The sequence below is a fragment of the Panthera tigris genome, chromosome C1, assembly GCF_018350195.1.
Source record: "Panthera tigris isolate Pti1 chromosome C1, P.tigris_Pti1_mat1.1, whole genome shotgun sequence".
Classification (NCBI taxonomy): domain Eukaryota; kingdom Metazoa; phylum Chordata; class Mammalia; order Carnivora; family Felidae; genus Panthera; species Panthera tigris.
The window spans coordinates 67,818,412-67,840,304 of NC_056667.1; the positions used below are offsets into that span (position 1 = coordinate 67,818,412).

General features: G+C 37.8%; 1 long non-coding RNA gene across 1 annotated transcript in view; it reads right to left on the bottom strand.

Annotated features, from left to right (window-relative positions):
- Positions 1-21,893, bottom strand: part of LOC122241137 — a 67,316-nt gene that overhangs the window by 18,528 nt on the left and 26,895 nt on the right. The window contains exons 2-3 of the long non-coding RNA XR_006221122.1: positions 20,844-20,932; positions 19,531-19,677 (exon numbers count right to left, since the gene is read on the bottom strand). This is a non-coding gene — a long non-coding RNA (uncharacterized LOC122241137). The remainder of the gene's footprint in view (positions 1-19,530; positions 19,678-20,843; positions 20,933-21,893) is intronic.

Consider the following 21,893-nt stretch of genomic DNA (forward strand, 5'->3'; position numbering starts at 1 on the left):
CTGATTAGATTCCATACTTCAAATGGACTTAAAACCATTCAATACAACTGAAAAGAGGGGATCACTCATTCAGGCCCCTGTGCCATGCAGTGCAGAACTGAATGTGGTACCTAATTAAGTTTCCTGGGGTGCAAAATGGTTATCCCATTTCTAAATCTAAATAAATCAAAATGTTTTTTCAACTTTGGGGGTTTCAGAAAACCCGCAACACATTTTTGCACAGATTTTCCTTCCAAACACTAGAATATTGCAAGGAAAATTCAATCCATATGTTTCAGATTTACGTACAGTCGTATCAAAATCTTGTGCTGCAATTGACATTTGATGTTCATGAAGTTTTCGGAATGCTTTTTATTTGCCTTTAACTCAAGAACAGAAAGTTGATTTGTCAAGCTTATATGTACCGAAACCTCCAAATATTAAATTTGGGTGGAAGAGAACAAACTTAAAATTCGGCATCAGGCATAACATTTAATAAAGCATTTGTCTTGCCATGTCTACAAAGTTGTGCACTTGCAGATATCGCCAGATATTCCTGGGAATATGCAGCATATAGATAGACTTTTGATACTGGCGTGGTGAAAAGAAAGTGGGACAAGGAAAAGAAACAGGGTCGAATATTTTTTTTACTCTGCTATTCCTTCTCGATTTAAGTATTAACAGTACATCGTTTCTCATCTAATGCAAACGGTATGCGTGGTGACAGCCTCTAACTTTCTTCCATCCTTCCAACAAGCTTCCTTCGGTCTCTGATTGCCAGTGTGCAGAAGAGGCTCTATTTTCTGGTCAGTGGTGTCCCTCCCCATCACCAGACAGACAACTGCCGGAGGAGGAGAGGCAAGAATGAAAATAAATAATTTAAACTGCAGCATCAGTGTCTTAAGGAAGGGAGTCTAAAAGAATCTGCATTTGTGGCTGTTAGTGCTATTTTAAGGGCTTCTAAAATGATTGCTTCCCTTTATTCATGGCTAATAATGTGGTTCTGCCTCTGCTTAGAACGTGGCAGTGGTGTCTTCCAACCAGATTCTGTTTGGAGAGAGGCATTATGTTTCTGAGGAGCCAAGCACCTGGGGGTGGGGGGTGGGGGGTGTTTTCTGTTAGCAGAAAATAACAATCTTCTGGTGTTTCCTGATGGCAGTGTCTACAGACAGTGTAGGAGTGGACCATTCGCTTTGTTTGTTGTGTGATCTACATGGGCACCGTCTTTCATAGTTTCATTATTTTTACTTTCAATGTTTCCTCTCTTAGAGCACAACTGGTATGTGGAAAAATAATTTTTCAATGTGGAAAAATAAAATGTATGCAACCAGAAGAAAATAAAAATTCCTGCAACCTCTCTTCCCCAAATAACTATCATTTACATTTGCCATATATATATCCCTCTATTGTATTTTCTGTGCATAAACATGCATGCACTCTATTTTTTACAAAAATGGTATCACATAGTGCATACCGCCTTATTCACTGGCAGTACAGAGTAATAGAAGATTATGCTGTATTTTAAATGACTCTGTGATGTTGCACTGTTGGAATGAACTATTTGATCATCCAAACATTCAAATATAATCATTCAAATTTGATGATTCAAAATACTAGTTTTCAGGTTGTCCCGATATATTGGTTACTTAAGCAATATGACAAATAATCATCTTAACTTAAAATCTTTGCCCATCTCAGTAATTATTTCCTTAGGATAAATGTCCAGAACTGAAATGATTAGTCAAAATGGGAAGGCTTATGAAGCATATTTACAAAAATAGCATGCACATTAAATTCTTTTTCTTTTAAAATGACGATGGATGTGGGGCCCTGTCTTCATGACTTCATCTGATCCTTGTCAGGACCAGTCAGCCACCTTGGCAAGACAGCCAGAAGGTTGGGAAGTTAGCATGTGGTGGGTAGCCATGAAAGAAAAGTAGGCTGGTAAGTCCAAAGGGGCTAAAATGGTGTTGTTCCAACACTCTTTCTTCATATTTAGATTCCGGTATTTCCTTCCTTGATCTTCCTGCATTATTATTTTCCTTTATCTTACTCAAGACCATTATCACTCCTTCAAAGTATTACCTGACCTTTAGGGTCTATTTTAAGCCTACCCATGAGCCCAATGTGTTTTCCATGAATACAGATCATTTTTATAGCAAACCCTGATGGTTTGATAAAGTAAGTTAATTGTAAGGAACGTTTTCAGTGTTCATAAAAATTCTTATAAGGCCAGCATTGACCAGCTTCTATTTGGGGGCATAATCCTCTGTGACATCACTGTGGAAGAATAGGAACGAAGTGACTAGGGAATGCGGTCACTCTATCCCTGCTTAGGAGACAGGACAGGAGAGAGAAGTGGAAAAATACATATACCTTTCAGAAAAAGACCCAGTGTTTCCCATCTACCCTCCATTTACTCACTATGTGACTTTGAGTTTCAGCATCCTCTGTCAGACGCTAATAATATCACCTTCATGCTGTCGTAGAAGAAGTCAGTGGTGCTAGCAAACCACCTTGTGCGCTGTGAGTGCTTAATCAATAGTAGATACTTTAGATATAGTTAGGGAAGGTGCAAGGTAGTCATTGAAGGCCACTTTCAATGCCTTTAGCCCATTTCAGCCAGAGGTCATATTGATTAAGAATTGTGTTCTGCTACAAATAATAGAAAACGAGTAACTTAAATAAATAAGGGACTTATTCTTCCCCACATAATCCCACACTCAGGGGTAGGCCTTGTTGGTGTTGATTAGTGGCTTAAGGATGTCAGAACCAAGCTGTTTGGGATTAATTTAGCCTTTTCCTTCAGCCATCAACATATGGCTGCTGCTGCTTCTTTAATCCCATGTCCTCGTTTCTGAAAAGAAGAAGGAAGTGACCAGGAGGGAGGTGAAGCACCCACGTGAGAAATCCAGAGCAGACTGTGAATATTTCATTGGCCATTGTCACTCCTCACTGCAAGGGAGGTTTGAAGACCGGGCATTTGCTTTCCTAAAGAAAACCAGAATAATTCTCTGCCTGCCAGAGAGGTCTCTCCCCTCCACCTTCTGCTCCTTTTTTTTTTTTTTTTTTTTTTTTTTTTACCCTAGCTTTCTTTTACTTGTTTCCTGTCTGAGACAGAGTAGGTCCAGTTGCATGAGTTGAAAGGTACTCCAAATCCCACCCAACAGTCCCTTCCTCATCCACCAGTTGCTGTTAATGCCCTGTTATCATCTCCGAATTCAGCTATCACCCTTATATGTTCAAATGCATTTCTCTCTGGAAAGAAAATCAGCACATTGCTTCATTTCTGTTATTAACACCTTAGTCCAGAAGTTCATTGATTAGACTCCTTTAAAGAAGAAATTAATTGAAACTGGGTTTTTAGCTGAAAGATGGAAAGCTTAGCTCTGAGCAACAGGCACTAGCCGGGCAGGCGTAGAACAGGTAAGAGAAAATGAAGAGCAGGGAGGGAGATGTGAAGACACAGAGGGAGTCGTGCGGTTATAAAATATTAGAGAAGCACATCAAACACAAATGTCACCTTCTCCACCATTGGTTCTAGGGATAGATTGATTGCTCTTTTCTCTTTAGTCCTCAGCACCTGTGGACATGTCTGATCACACACAAGAAGAGAAGTAGCCCAACCTGAGTCAGATATCCTGTTAGCTCCTGCTTCAAGTTTGTATTACGCGTAACCTAACGTGGCTGTACTCAGGGCCATCTATCTAGGGGAAGGGGAAGTGTTGGCTACACAGGCTGTTACTCAGGCAGAAGTCTTCCAATCTGATGTTAAATATAGAGAGCGCGAGCAGGAGAAGGGCAGAGAGACTAGGAGAGAGAGAATCCCAAGCAGGGAGAGCCTAATGCGCAGAGCCTAATGCACAGAGCCTAATGCGGGGCTCCATCCTGCAAACTGTGAGATCATGACCTGAGCAGAGATCAAGAGTCGGGAGCTTAACTGACTGAGCCACCCAAGTGCCCCCATCTTAGTGTTTTTTAAAAACTTGCAGAAACAGTGTAGCATTGTGGTTCAGCTTAGGCTTTCTAGCATCAAACTGCCTGGGTTCAAATCTAGAGTGACTTGGGAAAGGTATTTCACTTCTCTGCACCTCAGTTTCTTCATAAAAGTGCCCATAATAATGGTGTTTATCTCCTAAGGGTACGGTGATGATTAAATGGGGCAATATAATTTGAGTACTAAGAACTATGTCTGGAACACAAAAGTACTTGCTTTATTAAGTTGAGAGCATTCTTTTTTTTAATCTTCAAACTTTTCCAAAGATACTAATAATCATATATATAGCTAGAGTCCTTTATAGTTTCCAAAGTGCTCCCTTATGTATTTACTCAGTTGCAGATAGGTAGGCTGTTTTTATTATCCCCATTTTACAGATGAGTGAATGGAGTCACAGATATTATGCTCCTGCCCAAGGTCACACAGAAAATGACAAGGTAGAAAGTTCAACCCAGAAATTTGAAGACAAGTTTAATGAACATTGATTTCTATTTGGAAAAAAAAAGTGGGGGGGGGGGTGAGGAGGGTCGGAACCATAGCAAAATAAACACGTCTCAGGATTGATTCTGTTTGTGTGTATTAATGGTTTCCAAAAACTGAGTGTTCTTTATGTGTAGCCCAGTATCCTTGCCAAGGAAGGTATAAGGAGTGTGTGGCTTCCTGATTTCTATGCAATTTTTGTGGTATCCCAGAAGGGCCATAATTTATTCCACTAATATTGAATGACCCAGTAATTACACTTCTTGAATGTACCCAAGAAAAGAATCCTAAGCAGAGAGAGGGGGGAAAACCTTGTATAAAGGATATTAATTTTAAAGTTATATATAATAGCCAAAAAAAAAAGCAAAAACTAACCCGAAATGTCCTTGGCATAGGGTCAGATACATCAACTCAAGGGAATAGTAATAGTCATGGTACCTACCATATATGTAGCAACCAGTAGGAGCAATCTCTTCTGATTTGCTAAGAGTTGGGTATCGTCACTCCATTGCATAGATAATGCCACAAAGTCAAGGTCATATGGCAAGTGTGACAGATACAGCTAATGACTCATGTTTCTGGCATTCTAGTTTCTTTATTGCTAATGGAGCTCTGATTTTGTTTGAGGAGAAAGGTAAACAGCTCCAAGAGATGAATCAAGGGCAGTCTAAACTGATTAGGGTAGTTCAACCTCCCAACCTCCTTTGCAACTCGTAAGCCGAGGGATGGGAATATGATATAATTCAATGAGATTTAAGAATAAATATGCTGGGGGTTTCTTGAAAACAGCTTCCTACAACCTTTCCTTTTCTCTTTTCCTGCTCCCTTTCTTCTTGCCTTTATACATTTTTATGTAAGAAGATGATGCTAGAGACTGAAAGAGCCATTTGGGGATCATGAAGGGATTAGAGAAAAAAGTGAGAATGACAAAGTAAACAAGGAAAATAATCTAGGTTCCCGACCATTGCAGTAAGCCGCCAAGCTACCCTCGTATTGCTTGCCTTTGAGGACTTTTTGTTTTATTTTGTTTTTATGGAAAAAAATACACACCCTTTTGGCAGAAACCACCATTCATCTATATTTGGTACTAACAGAATTGTGTTAGTTAGAATTACATAAAGCTGTGAGTGACTTAGAATTTCCCCAACTTAACTGAGACTTAAACATGTATAAAAGTCTTGGGGCAGCTGTATGGCTCAGTCAGTTAAGCATCTGACACTTGATTTTGGCTCAGGTCATGATCTCGGTGTTAGTGAATTTGAGCCCTGCATCGGGTTTTGCACTAACAGCGTGGATGGAGCCTGCCTGGGATTCTTTCTCTTCCCCCTCTCTCTGCCCTACCCTGCTCATGCTTTCTCTCTCTCAAAATAAATAGACTTTAAAAAAATCACATGTATAAAATTCTGTCTCCTAAAAACCCATGATAGTAGACAGTTTGGGGCGAATATGGCATTCCACAAAGTCCTTGGAGAACCAAGCTTTTTTAGCTTTCCATTGCTTCATCCCAGGAGTGTGCTTTTGCCATTGGGATCAAGATGACTGCTTGAGCTCCAGCCTTCATATCTGCATTCCAGCCAGCAAAAAGGAGGAAGGGGCAAGGAAGAGCATATTCCCTTACTTTCAAGATAAAGCCAGGAAGTTTCATACACCATTTCACTCACATCACATTGGATAGAACAACTAGCTGTAAGAAGCCAAGGACATGACATCTTCATCCTGGGAGGTCATACTCTCAGCCAAAAATCAGCAATTCAATCCTTGGGGGAAAAGCAAAGAATGTAGAGAGGAAGACACATATGGTTGATGAACCCACATCTGTCTGACTCCGAAGCCATGCACTTACTGCTGTATTCTACTGTCTCTTACAGCTAATTAGACTATATAATGATGGGAGAAGTCTGTCATATTACTGTATTTAAAAAAATATTTTTAGTGTTGATTTATTTTTGAGAGAGAGAGAGTTAGCATGAGTGGGGGAGAGGCAGAGAGCGAGGGAAACACAGGATCACAAGCACGCTCCAAGCTCTGAGCTGTCAGCACAGAGCCGGATGCGGGGCTGGAACCCACAAACCGCGAGATCATGACCTGAGCTGAAGTCAAACAATTAACCAACTGAGCCACCCAGACACCCCCATATTACTTTATTTTAAAACTATTTTACCATTCAAATACACTATAAAAAGAAAAATGCTTTTAATATGTTATGCAGGATAAAGTTTTACATAGAATATATATGGGTAAAATCATGCTTTCAAAATATTTGAAGGAGAGGTTGTGTTTGAATTTAGGAACACGAATGAATCCGGGATTTGTTCCTACACTTCTCTGTTTTTAAGGCTCCTTTAATAAGCTAGTAATACTTTTATAATAAAAAGATCTTACACTTATGTGTATATACCATATTAAAATCATATGAACCACACAGTCAGAGAACATTTTTATATATAACCACCAAGCAGAGTGTCTAAGTGGTGAATTTTATGAAGAAGAAAAATGATAAATAGCATGTCATTTGATGCTTCATAATTTTTGGTTTGTAACTTTCTGGGTCACTGATTTCTCAAAGAGTTTTCATTCTTTCCGCACATTAGTTAGGTGATTGAGGAAGGTGTCAGGCTACTGAGACATAAGAAAAGATGATGTGGAGGAATTAAATTCTTCTTTTCTTTTGGCTGAGTATACAAAATACGCAGTATGATTTAGTAGTCTTTCCCCTGAGTGTATTAACCTCTGTCTGCCGTGGGCAGTGTTGAGAAGACATTGTCATCGGCATCGAGATGAGATACAACTTTTTTTTTTTTAAATAAACTATGTGCTGATTTAATAAAATCAATGCTAGGAATTGGTGGAATGGTAAGGACCAAGAATCTTGAGGAAAGGGGGCAAAAAAATGGCTGGTTCGTTGTGATCAAGAAGCATGTTGAAATAGGGGAAGGAAGAATCATTATTGGAGGAGCACTATGTATATAATATGTCCATTCAAGAGAACTTCGTCTCCATCCAGTGAGCACACACCCAAGCCTGCTTCAGTGGTAGCAGGAGTGGCCAACAGCACATATCAAGGAGGAATAGAATCCCCAGGCTGACCTATAATACAAGTGAGACGCACCTCAAAAATGAGAGGTATGCATAGTGTAAGCAGTAATTTTGTTATCTTTTGTGTTTGCTTGCTTGCTGAGTTTTTGAGGAAGAAAAGGAATCTCAAACCAAAAAGTCTGAGGAAAAAACTCAACGTTTAAAATAATGAAACCAGTGAGCTACCATGTAATTATGGGAAGACAGATAAAATCAATATTTTACCTATTAAATTGTAAGAGTGATAAAGCTAATCTGTGTGGGATTTGTCACCATTTTCGAGTCCAATAAACTGAGTAGACAAACCTAACTCTTATTCAACAAGAAGTCTTTGGCTCATTTCTAGTCGTTTTTTTATATTCAAAGGTTCCATAGAAATTTTGTCTCTGAATATGTTCTGAGGAAGGCTTCAGTTTTCCAACTATGTCATTCAGAAGCTGTAAATTGTAGGACAATAGGAGTTTGGCTTCTCAATAGCAACAGAAAAAAAAAATATCTGGGGAAAATTTTAACCAAAAAAATGAGCAAACACTGTAGGATAAAACTTTAAAAGCTTCTGTGGAACAGAAATGACTTGAATAAGTAGAGAAGCATAAAATCGAATGTTCATGGTAGGAAGACATACATCATAAATATGTCCATTATTCTAAGTTTACCTGTAAATATTGATCCTAATATAAAATATCAATCTAAGTATCTTTGAAACAAGATCAGCTGATGCCAGAGTTCCTTCAAAAAAATACACAAAAAACAGCCGTGAAAAGTCCTTAAAAAATATTTATTATGTATGTATGTATGTATGTATTTATGTAAGCTGTATGTCCAACTTGGGGCTAGAACTCACGAACTCATCACTCTACCAACTGAGCCAGCCAGGTACCCCCTACCATGAAAAGTCATAGAAAGAAAAATCATGATGGGGAACTACATTTTCCGGTTATGAAAAGGTCTTGTAATGCTTTATTAACTAAAACAATATAATATTGACATGCACATGTTTACTACACAAATACATGGACATGCACAAACATGAATAGAATAGCTTATAAAGTCCATGAAGATGCAAAATCATAGAAGAATTTAATATGTAAGGATGCACATTAGGTCAGTGGGGAAAAGAATGATTAGTTAATAAAGGACATTGAAAAAGTAGGATAGTCATATGAAGAAAAATAATTTGGATCCATAACTTATCTTTACCATATATCAAGATTTAAAAATTGCCCAATAACGCATGGTAAAGGAAATATATAGAAACTTCATAGAAAAGCAAGCCCTTTTAAATAAAATAAAAGATGGTCAATCTCACTCATTATCTGGGAAATAAAAATCAAAGTCATCTGGAGATTTTTTTTTCCCATGTATAACATTAGCAAAGATACAACTGTTTGGTAACACTGAAACTGAAATTCCACTTCTAGGAATTGACCTGAGGACGTATTTAAGACTATACATATGCATGTGGAAAACCACACATATAAAATGCCATAATATGAACTTCGTATGTGTATAAAAGCAAAAAACAGGAAATAACTTAATAGATCCACATCAATCAGAGACAGTTCAAAGAGATAATGGAACAATCCAGCAATGTAATATTTACACCGTTTTAAAAAGAATAAAAAGAATTTATATAAATATAAAACATTTATCAATATGTATTAACAACAACAACAACAAAAGGTGAGCAATAGTATGTATAGTGTATTACCATTTATGTTTTAAAAATAGGGGATGGGATATATACACTGAATAGAATGTTTTTGTATAGATACACAACACAGATACAGAAACCGACAACATTGTTTATTTTCAAGGAAGAAAAACTTGGTGGCTAGGATACAGGGATGATAGACTTCTCACACCCTTTGTATCTTTTGAATCAGAATCTTTTGTGGGTATTAGTATTCAAAATAAATTGAACTGTAACAAACTTTAAATACCTTAGTTTGTGACTAACAGTTGTGACTGGTTTCAAGCATGTATTTTCTAATTAAAGGGAGAATGGCTTAATGGTGTGTTGGAGTCAGCTCCTTTCAAATAGGTAGGCTTGGACTCTAAATACCAATTAGAGAAGCAACGTTTAAAAAGCACCCAGAGGAGTGCCTGGGTGGCTCAGTCAGGTAAGTATCCGACTCTCAATCTTGGCTCAGGTCATGATCTCACAGTTTCATGAGTTCGAGCTCAGCATCCGGCTCTGAGCTGACAGTGTGGCGACTGCTCAGGATTCTCCCTCTCTCTCTGCTCCTCCCCCGCTCATACTCTCTCTGTCTCTCTCAAAATAAATAAACTTAAAAAAAAAGCACCCAGAAAGAGCCTAATATTCTACATGTGGGAAAATGTCAAAATGGACACCCTAAGTATACTTTCTGACGTAATTTATAAAATGTCTTCCCAACTCTCCGTTTCAGTGGCATTGTGTTGATAGCTTGCAATTGACTGATGGAGACATTTACGCCAAGGAAATCCGTGAACACTACAAACCAGGGTTTTATTAGCACCGTGGAGCGGGGGTGGGGGGGTGGGGGTTGGTGGCGGGGTGGGGGGGGGGGGGTGGAGCCAGTGATTAGACAGTTCCCAGCACAGCACTGACTCAAATATTCTAACTCTTGCCATGATTTCTTTTTGACTTTCGAGTTACTTGACATCCTTTCCTAATAAATGGGTTGATATTTACTTGACAGTGAAGCTAAGAAGAGATGAATGAGAAGGAAAGATAAGCATGGCGAGCTAATAATGAGCAGTATATCCTCACTTTGATGTACAACCAGTGGCACCCATTGAAAAGGATGAGACCATGGAGATACCTTTGACTGTATCTTCCCAGTTTAAATGTACAGAGAATTTTCTATGTCTCATTTTTAAACAAGTATATAAAAGCTAAAGAGATAAAATTAAACAGATTTGCAAGCTTATTTTGTTTCCTTGTATCATATAGTGCATCTCATTTAATATTTGCTTGTTTTATTAATAATTGAAACCAACTTTGCAGCACATAGGCATGCAGAATAACTTTTGACCCTATGGGAATTAATGTCTAGTGACAGTGGTCCAGAAATGATACGAGTTATGATAATAAAAACCCTGGTCAGCTCTTTTGCACTTTATGTACTGTAGATATTTTCCTTACAAGAATGCCCCCCTTCACATGGAAGTTGTACAAATTTATCTAGATAGAATAGCTTGATAAGTAGCAAACTACTTGCAAATAGATATGTGGCCATAAAATAAAATTAACCTTTTTAAAATAAACATGATGAAAGAGAAAACAAAATGTCATACGCATCTTCAAAGGAAAATTACTTTGAATTGTAAAAAAAGAAATGTAATGTTTAATATTATTCTGTTAAACTTTTATAAGCCCCAGTTAGGATTCCTTTCTACTAAGGTTTTTCTCTGAAGTGAATATATGTTCAAGAGGGAAAAGATGTTGCCTGTCTTGGGGAAGTGTTTATATTGTTTTCTGCTTCAAAACCAGCTCCTGCTGATGTAAATGGCCTACCTTACCATTACCTGCATCAGTACTGCCCCAAGGAAGCTATTTCAAATATACAAATTCTCCATATTTGGGAAATAAAAATTAAATCAGACTATTTTCCCCGATTTGTTTTTAAAATTCTGAGTTTGCTAGGGGCAAAGCAAATACAAGTCCACCTGTTTAGACAGCTTGATAAGCATATTTACCTTATTTGCAAGAGTTGTATTGACCATTTTGAGATGACCCCGATTGCGACATTTCTCTGGCTAACCAAGTTAATGGATATGTTTTAGGGGTATAAAAAATCAAAAGCCAATGGTCTTTAAATCACTTCTAGTGGTAAAAGTTGCTAAAGCAAAAACAAAAATCCATATATAAAAATCAAAATGTTTTTATTCAAGAAATGCAAATTGAGCGTTTGATCTGCCAGATATGGTTACATCACCAAAAAATTGCCAACATGTATCTGCCTTTAGGAACATCAAAGATGAAGTTGATCATTTATCAGCTGTATGAGCCTGAGCAAGCCATATAGCCTCCTTAAACCTCAGTTTCCTCATCTCAAAGCAGCGTTAGTGTGATAAAATAGGCAGTGGGCATACAAAAATGAATGACCCAGTGAGTACTATGGGGATTAGAAATTCTTTGGAATAGAAGATTCTTTTCTTTTTTAAGTTTTTTAATGTTTATTTACTTTTGAGAGAGAGGGAGAGACAGAGGCATGAGCGGAGGAGGGGCAGAGAGAGGGAGACACAGAATCCCAAGCAGGCTCCAGGCTCTGAGCTGCCAGCACAGAGCCCGACGCGGGGCTTGAACTCACGGACTGCGAGATCATGGCCTGAGCCGAAGTCTGACGCTTAACCGACTGAGCCACCCAGGCACTCCTAGAATAGAAGATTCTTTAGAATAGAAACAGACTCTTGTTCTTATTGGTAACTTAAGCACTCAGCATAGTGCCTGGCATACAGTGAGCACTCAGCTGTTGCAGGATTCCAGTGACCAGGCGTTCATTATTGGTTGATGTAGAAAGAAAATCCATGGATAAAACAGAATTTTTACTCCATCTTGAAGGATGGCAGGGTCTGTATTGATGAGGAGAATAGGAAAGGATATTACAAATGCGGAAAATATCAGGAGCCAAACTCTGGACAGAAAACGAGAAGAGAGTGTTACGAGGACAGTGAGTAAGATTTCCAGACTAGAACTGAGAGCACATGGAGGTAAATGTAAACATTGCTAGGAAAGGTGAAAAGAGATTTATGAAGAGCGTTAAAAACCAAGCGGAGGAGTGTGGGCTTTATTGGGTAAGTAAATGAGCAGTGGAGGAAAGACATGATGAAAAATGCTGTTTTAAGGAGTTAACCTGGCAGTGATGGGGGGACGGAATCCAGGAAGGAAGTTGGAGCTAAGGATCCACAGGGGGAGGTCTATGCAGCAAAACAGCTGGTGTAGAGGTGAAGGGCAGGGGAAGCAACAAGGGAGGAAGAGATTTGGGAGAGATGCTAAAGTATGAATCCAGAATGTTTAGTGACTTGTAACATGAGGCATGAGGATGAGGGGCCAGGAAGATAGGATAAAGTTGGTGCTAATAATGGACTGTAGCAAGAATAGCGTGTTTCAGATGCCCGGTGGCACACTTCTGAGAACAACTGCATTATGTTTTAAAATGAACTACCCAATACATATTGGATACAATTAAGTATTTATTGGATGCTTACTCTTTGTCCAGTCTGTACGTGGTGCCATGGGGAATATAAAGGAAGTAAGTCAATGGCATAGCTGTCCTCAAGATACTGATAAAGATGAATATTAGGATATTAAGAGGCACCTTACTGGCTCAGTTAGAAGAGCATGTGACTCTTGATGTCAGGGTTATGAGTTCAGGCCCCATGTTGGGTGTAGGAAATTATATATGCCTACATATATATACATATATATACATACATATATACACATACATATGTACATGTATATATACATGTACATATGTATGTATATATATAACTGTCTTACAGTGGTGGGTTGACTTTCCCAGTGTAACAAAGCCAGAAGATAATAGAGTCAGGAATAAAATCCCAGCAGTTGTGACCCCAAAGCCCGCAGTCTCACCATGTATGGAAGTCACTAATGGATGACAGAAGACTGGATACAATTGAGGAACACCTGCGGTATCCTGCATTTTGTTTTAGGGCAGGAAGGAGAAAGACAGGGCTTACAAGAGAAGTTGAATAGGCACCTACACAGAAGGGAATGGAAGTGGGAAGATCAGCCTGATTGTTGCATGAGGGTGAGTAATGAAGAGGAGACAGAAGGTGTAAATCGGGGCTGCATGACTGCTGCAGGGCTAACGGAGTTGTGACTCAGCACACACTGCAATCAATCAATGGATAAATACTCACTGATCACCAGGCATCTTTCCAGTAGAGACAGGCCCAGGAGCTCAGAATGAAGGGGCCTCCCTCTCCCATCTCCTGGGCTTCAGCTTTTCATATCAGTGCGGGCCCAGGATGAGGTCCAGCACCTTATTTCAGATCCATTCAAGCTGCTCCTTTCTCTGGATGGTACCACCTCAAAAACATCCCTGCAATCTTCTTCACCACACTCAGCCTCACAGCGTTCAGTCTTATTATGCTGGGACAAAACCTCTAGAGGGGATCCAAGGAGAGTATATTTTCAATGTATGGAATGGATCAGAGAGGAAAGGAACAGAGTGTAGAAGCATAAGTACCTAGCACTTTCCCTGATGCAGACCTGGTACACAATAAATATTTGTTGAAATAAGAAGGAAACTTAAAGAAGATGTTCTGATCACCAAAGTTTGAAGAAACAAAGACTTGTACTAGCAGAAGAGGAGAATTAGGATGGAATCAAAAGACATTTCATGGGAAAAAGCCAACACAATAGACTAGATATGTGGAGAAGGAAAGAAAAGAGGCATGGGTCTCACTAAGGTTTTGAACCTGTATATTTGAGAGGAGGTGATATAATGAACAGAAATTCCAAGAATTAAATGTTTCTTTAGGGTAGGAGTTATCTCTGTGGTTCTCTGTTGTAATCTAGGAACTAGCAGCATACTTAATAAATAGTGGACAGGCAATAAATAATTAGGGTGTTGAACAAATAATACACAGTACTAGTTTTGAGAAGAAAAGCACTCTCGTATCCTCTCGGTGTGAGTCTCACTTCAGAGCAATGACATTTCCTGCCAGGAATCCATGTCTTAATGAACCACTGTTATGGAAGGGACTTTGTTATATCCCTTGATAAGTTAAAGCAGAAAAAAGCAAAAGAATAATTAATAATAATAATAATAATAATAATAATTTGAGTACCACTACCCTAAGGCCTAGCACAAATGCTTAGTGGTATCTTTGATTTAAGGTTAGAAGGAGAATCCTAACTGGAAAGAAAGGCCTGTGTTAGGTGTTGGCTGAATTCCTGAAACGAAACAACTGCAAGATGGATTTATCAGGAAGGTCAATGAACCCCTCACGTGCATGAGCCCCTACATCTAATTTCTTAAATTTTTATAAGCTTCATCTTTGAACCACAGCCACATATTAGGTTCAGCTGATGCAAAAAAACTATTTGAATTTCTCTATTGCCATTTCCTCATCCCAGAGACCTGGAGTTTACACCCTAGACTTGGAGTTGAGTTAGAACTGAGTTTGAATTCCAGTTATGCCATTTATAAACTCCATGGCTTTGGTCCACTATTTCTAATTTCCTCGTCTGCAAATGGGAATACTAGTGCTAATACTGTGACCCTTCAGGGTTATTATAAAACCTAAATGTGCATAAGAGTTCAATAAATTGTACCTCTATTATTATTACTAATTAGTCCAGTGATTCTCATCCTCATTTTTCCCATTTCCCATTTAAAATTTTATACATAATTGACATTTTGTTACAAATCCTTAGAAGCCTATTAAATAAGACTACTATAACTTTTCCTTTACTTTGTAAGTTCTCCTGCTCGGAGAGTTTCTGGATATGTTGATCTGCAAGAGCTATGTACCAAATTCAGAACATATATTTCCTTTTTTAAAATTTTTGCCATCTCCACCTCCACTGAGTGTAAGTCTAAGGTTAAGCATTAAACTGTTATGAATAATAATTTGGCCCGTATATTTATCATCTCACCAAGTTATTCCAAGGAATTTTTCAGCCTGAACAAAAACTAAATTCAGATAATAATTTAGTGGTCCTTCTTACCATCTGGAAACCCCAAAAAGCCATGTGAAATCAATGAATAAAAGAGTATCATTTAGGGGCTCCTGGGTGGCTCAGTCATTTGAGTGTCCAACTCTTGATTTCAGCTCAGGTCATGATCCCAGAGTCATGGGATCGAGCCCCTCGTCTGACTCCGTGCTCAGCGTGGAGCGTGCTTGAGATTCTCTCTCTTGCTTTCTCCCTCTGCCCCTCTCCCCCTCTCTCACTCTCTCTCTAAAAATGAAAATTTTTTTAAAAGAGTATAATTGGTTTCACAATAATGACCAACTGAAGAGTGATTAGAATTATTTACATAATCATCTTTTAAAGAAAAGTGGACTCACACACTTTTTGTTGTTGTTGTTGGAGGGAGCTCTCACATACATTTGCCCTTAAATATGTTCCCCTGAATTGGTTTTCCAACAAATACCTACTAATTACATTATTCTGGCATAGGAAGAAATGGATTAGGCCAAACTTTCCCAATTTTTTAAACTCTGGGCTGTCCTTTCTTGAGTAGTTGTATATATTTTAATTCTTTAATTAAAAAATATAAAATACCAGAAGCCACTCTGAATTCCATAATGCTTTCAGATGAATTTTATCTGAATAATCTTAATAGCAGCTACACACATTGGAAGCATTGCAATAGAAATGTGTGTGAGCTGTATAATATATTCCATTACCAAGGCTGGCGTACATTCTTCTGGAAATAGCTCCGAGTCCAATCCCTCCTCCCACCTAACTTCACCCTAGGCGTCTAAGGGACACCAAGGAGGAGTCATTGTTTTAGGCACTTTAGAATCAGAAGGCAGAATGTCTTTGCTCCTTCTGCAGGCCTTGACTCCTTCCTAGCGTAAGAGATGGTCACATGAGTTCAGAAGAGAAGGGGAATACATGAGGCACTTTCAGGTCATGGGCTTTTCAGGCAAAGCCTCGCCATGAAAATGTGAGGAAAATCTCCTTTTACAGACCAAAACTTGGGTAAACCCAAGTTCTAATTCTGGTCCTGCCATGCATTGACAGGTAGGTGTCGCCTGAGCACAGTGGGTTTCATTTACCTTATCTTTTGATTGAGGCTGTATTAGAGGATAATAGTCTTCATCTACAGCATGGTTTAGCAGCATCAAAGCACTTTCACATATATTATCTCAATTGATCTCCACGACAACTCTGAGCTAAGACAAGACAAATAATACTATTCCCATTTTTCAGATAAGAGAAGTAAGGTTAGAGATTAAATAGCTCACCCAAGTTAGACTGAATTAGTGTTGGAGGCGGATACCTAGCAAGGTCTTCTGATTCTTGAACTCGTGAGTTTCTGGCTACACTCCACAAACCCTATTTGTATAAGTCTAGGATTCTAACGATCAGGTTCCATCTTGGAGATTCTTTACATGGTTTATGCCTGAGAATACTCGGTGTCTGGTAAGAACAGAAAAATGCCACTATTGTTTAAAATGTTTTCGAAGGTTAAAGAATCAACAGTAAGCTATCGTAAAGATTATTATTTCAGATACTGGGTGAAAATTGTGATTAAAAAAATTCAATGACAAAAGCATACTTTTGAGAAGTTTCCCTCTCTCTCTTTCCCCCTTTGTTTCTCAACCCACAATCAGGGCTTGCTGGTTCTAAGATTTTTGGCATTTCTGGATGAATCTCAGTAATTTGAAATAGCTGCTACGGAGCTGTTGTTTAGTACTTCAGTTCAAGTCAGCTCTAAATGTGTACTACGTAGAAAGAGTTCTTTTCTAAGGCCTGGGACTCTAAGCTTCAAGAATTGTTGAAGGGTTTTGTTTTCCTAGAGCTGTCAAGTTTCTTTGAAAGAACTGAAAAGAAGCAACAAAGGAAGATGTGAGAGTGATTTTAAAATATTTTAAATATCTCTTTGGTTTTCCAATCTCTTTCAAATTAAAGCTCTGTTATTAACCATTCCATAGCTAAATGCCTCTATCTTTGGAATGTTGCTCTGTAATGAGATGACCCTTCTTTACTGTACATGTGTGTGAGTGTGTAAATGTGGGGGTCTCTTTTCCTTTCCTTTCCTTTCCTTTCCTTTCCTTTCCTTTCCTTTCCTTTCCTTCCCTTCCCTTCCCTTCCCTTCCCTTCCCTTCCCTACCCTTCCCTTCCTTTATATTTTCTTTCAGCCTTTTCTCTGAATGGCAAAAGGTTTATCAGAGACCAAAAATTTCTTATCTTTTCAAAGAATTGAATTTGTAGTAAAAATGCCTTGATCTCAACATAAAGATGGAGATGACATGAAAATATATGTAACATTGGAAGAATAATAATACGAAAAAACAGACAGCAGACCAAAATTGTACAGCAAACCATGTTTAAGTGATTTACTTGGGGTTATGTGTTTTTAAAAGCAACATATAAATGCATAGCAGGGTTTTGGCAGATGAAATTGTGTTGTGTTTACTTTAAGGCGCTCGAGGATGATAAACAGTTATTTAGTACAAGTAGTATGCCCATGGTGCAAAGAACACTGAATTAGATACAGTTCCTGCAAAGTAGGTTTGAAATCCAAATACAAATTGGAGAGGCAGAGTATAAAATACCCAGAAAAAGCCTAACACTCTACACATGTAAAAACATCATCATAGGCATTCTAAGTGTACTTGCAGACATAATTTGTAAAATTCCTTAACTACACATACAAACACTGTAAATAGAGTCATACTTTCACAGATTTGATCTGTTCACAGATGTAAGCACATGGATCTTAGATATGCAATTTAAGGGTGGTACGTTTAGCTGCTAAATACAGGCACCCACCTGATAATTGCTATCTTTACTGCTCATCTACCTTACATTTTAAAAGCCTTCCAAATTCCTTTCTAAATTACAAGTTTGCATAAACATGCAAACATTTTTTTGTTTCTGAGTAATATATGTCAAACATATTTGAATGAAATCTCCTCTAACTAATTTTTAAATGTTGCATTGCATCTATGTGGTTGCTGCTGTGTGTTCACTTTATGAAAAAGTGGTACTTTTTTTTTAATTGGCAAAATGGACAGTTGAAGAGCTGTTGAAGAAAACAAACCAAATTCTTCATGTGAACAACTGTTTCACATTGATGTCTTGAAACAAGAAAGATTTCTGCTATTTATTTACCAGAGATGAGTACAGATAATTTCATTGTGCATCGATTTTCTCTACAGAGGGAGGAAGTGTGGTCAGCTAAAACAAAGCATTGAAATGGGGAATCAACAGCCACGACTTCTATTCTCATCTCTGTCTTCAGAATTTGCTCTCTTGGAAACTCATTTGATTACCAAGATTCCAGTTTTTTTCATTTCTTTCTTTGTTTCCTTTGGTGTTTTTTTTGTTTTGTTTTGTTCTTTTGTTTTGTTTTTTGTTTTTTGTTTTTTTCTAACGGACAAGATCAGACTTATAGATAGAATTCTTTGAGTTCTTTTGTTGGCATATTTTAATTGGTCTGCTCTATAATTGATATAGTGATAAAATGGGAGCCAATAGAATTGCCCATCATTCAGGAATATTATCATTGAAGATTCGTGGAACCAAACATTCAGTGAGTGCTTACTGAATGCAAGTCACTGGACAAGGCACTGCGTAAATATAGTTGGTCCTTAAATCACAACAAAATTATGGAACTGTCATTATGTGAAAATAGAAACTTCCCAGTAGGCCAAAACTATATGAATTAAGGATAATGATCCAAAAAAAGATCACCGTGCACTTTAAATACAAAAGAAGTTTATTTTTTAAAATACTTGTTAAACACATTAAAAATTCCAAATCTTTAACCTGCTTGTATTCTGCTTTCAAATTATTATTTTTAAATTTGTGAAATTTATCTACTGTATACATTTGGAAGCTTGGCATGATACCGTATATATTTGGAAATTTTTGATGCCTATTCATATATTTATATATGTATATAAAAAGAACAAAAGTATCATGCTTATGCCTAAAACACACACGTCTATACCTTTTAAATTATGAATTGAATAAACCTGTTATTTTTTCTATTCTCAAGTGTTTTTTTATGCCAGTTCTGTATTCTTGGTTACAGTGAAAAGAAAATTAATTAATTTAATGTTTTTTTTCAAGTTGTTGGCATTCTGTTTATGCTGGCTTTTTAATTTGTCATTGAAAGTATTTCTGGGATTGGTTATTTAACAACAAGTTGTGTGATTTGTGCTCCATTTTGCTTATATTTTGTTCTTCACATCTATATTAGATAAAATCTACTCAGGCTGCTGTAATGAAAAAAGAAAAAGAAAAAGACCAAAACACAGAGGCTCAAATAATATAAAACTTTGTTCTCTCTCACCTGACAATTTAGATGGGCAGGACTGTTGATGTATGGCAGCTGTATAGTATCAGGGACGCAGGCTGTCTCTAATTGCTCTGTCATCCTCAACTGTGGCTCTGTCTCTTGACCCAATATGGCTGCTCCAGCTCCAGCTATCATATTTACCTTCAGCCAGAAGGAAAAGAGAAAAGGATAGAGGGAATTCATGCTTTCTTTGGAGGGCATAATCTGAAATTTTCACACATAACTTCTGAAATGATTCATAGCACATGATCAGGCACAACCACCCTAGAAGACATTATGAAGTACTGAGATGCTCATACCTATACACAGAATCTCTGTACAATAGCTACAAATGCAGCCTCATGCCAGGATATTGAGTTATGTTGAGACAGCATTACAGTGGGTGATTTTTCGAAATGGTATGCAACTCTTAGTAAAGTTTGGAATAAGATAACATAAAAGCCTCCCTCAATTTACAGTGTCTTTGCATTTCTGGGAAAAAAATAAAAACCATCATGAGGGATGTCATGAGGGATGTAGATCAGTTCTTATTGTGTTAGCTTTCCTCTACATTGCAAGAAATTTACCATCCCTGACCACAAAATTCCCTCCTCTAATTATTGTGACAACCAAAAACAGCTCCAAAAATTTTCCAAAATGTCTCCCAGGAACAGGACAACTCATGTAGACAATTCTAAAACTACAGGCTATGTTGGTGCCTGGTCTAATTTCCAACATATCACAGATAACAATTTTACCAAATATCTGCAATGGTCTAATGAAGGATCATTGAATTTCTAACCGTTAATATCATTTCCACCCATCACCTCAATGCTGCACATTCAAGCCTTTTTTTTTTTTTAAGGGCAGCATGCCGCTTAAAGGTACCAAATCATATACTTGTTATGAGTTTAGGCTGCTAGACAAAGGAACCCTAAACTGGACAGATGTTTATTTCCCTCTCATGTAAAAGTTTTCCCAGGCATGCCAGGATGGCTAAATCATTGATTATTTGGGGATCCAGGATGCTGCTCTCTTTTTACTATGCCATTTTCAACATAAGTGGATTTCATTTCATGGATCCAACATGGCTGCTGTAGCTCTAGCCATTACATCTGTATGCCAACAGTGAAAGGGAAAAGATAAAGGAAAAAAAGACATAAATAATCCTTCCCTTCAAAGGTAAATCCCCAAAGCTATACAGACAACTTCTGCTTTTCCCAAAACTTAATATGTTTACTTTTGAGATTCCAAAACTATGAATTGTTGGTAACTCTAAGCATCTAGTAGATATTGTTCTATCAGACAGGTGGCATGATGAAATGTACCCCAAACTAGACATTCTAATTCCGGTTGTGCTTCTGACCAGCTTCGAGATCCCAGGCAGATCATTTAACATCTATGATTCTTTCTTCAGCTGCAAAATGAAAATAGAGGAGTTGAATAGACTATTTCAAATTTCCAAAATCTAGAGTATACTATAATGCTTAGAGGACATCTTATGACTCATCTCAGTCTTAAAACTTTATTTTCCTACCTAAATATTTTCTAGTCCATTCATTGCAGGGGATTGATTTGTATTTTCAAAAGTCGTTTTACGAAGTACATCAGGAACACAAAAGTTTTGAGCTTTTTAATGGCCACTGACCAAGAACATTTTGATCGGTCAGTGATATGCTGAAGGGGTTACTAAATACACTTTGATGTCATCACAGGTTTGTACCATACAATTGCCATTTGTCTGCAATAAGGGCATGTTTTTGTTTTTTTAGACCTGTTCACAAACTCAATCTCTTCTCTCTTCGATTACAATCCTGGTTGGATGGCCACTGTCTCTTTTCTACATTACTGCATTAATCTCCTATTTGATTTCCTGCTCCTACTCTTGGATCTTCTTAATACACACTGCCCAAAGTGTCCAAATGATATTTTTTTTTCGTTTTACCTCTTTTACCCATTTATCCCACCTCTCACCCCTGCCTCTGGCAACAAGCAATCCATTCTCCCTATCTAATGGCTTGTTTTGTTGTTGGTGCTGTTTTATTGAAGTATACTTGACACACAATGTTACATTAGTTTCATGTGTACAACGTAGTGATTCGACAAGTTTACACCTTATGCTGTGCTCACCACAAATGTAGCTGCCATCTGTCACCATACAACGTTATTACAATATTATGGACTGTATTCCCTATGCTGTAATTTTCGTCTCGGTGGCTTATTCATTCCATAACTGGAGGCTTGTATTTCCCACTCCGCTTCACCCATTTGGCCCATTCCCCCACATGTATTTTTTTTTTTTAGATTCCACATATAACAGAGAGCATACAGTATTTGTCTTTCTCTGTCTGACTTATTTCACTTTGCATAATACCCTT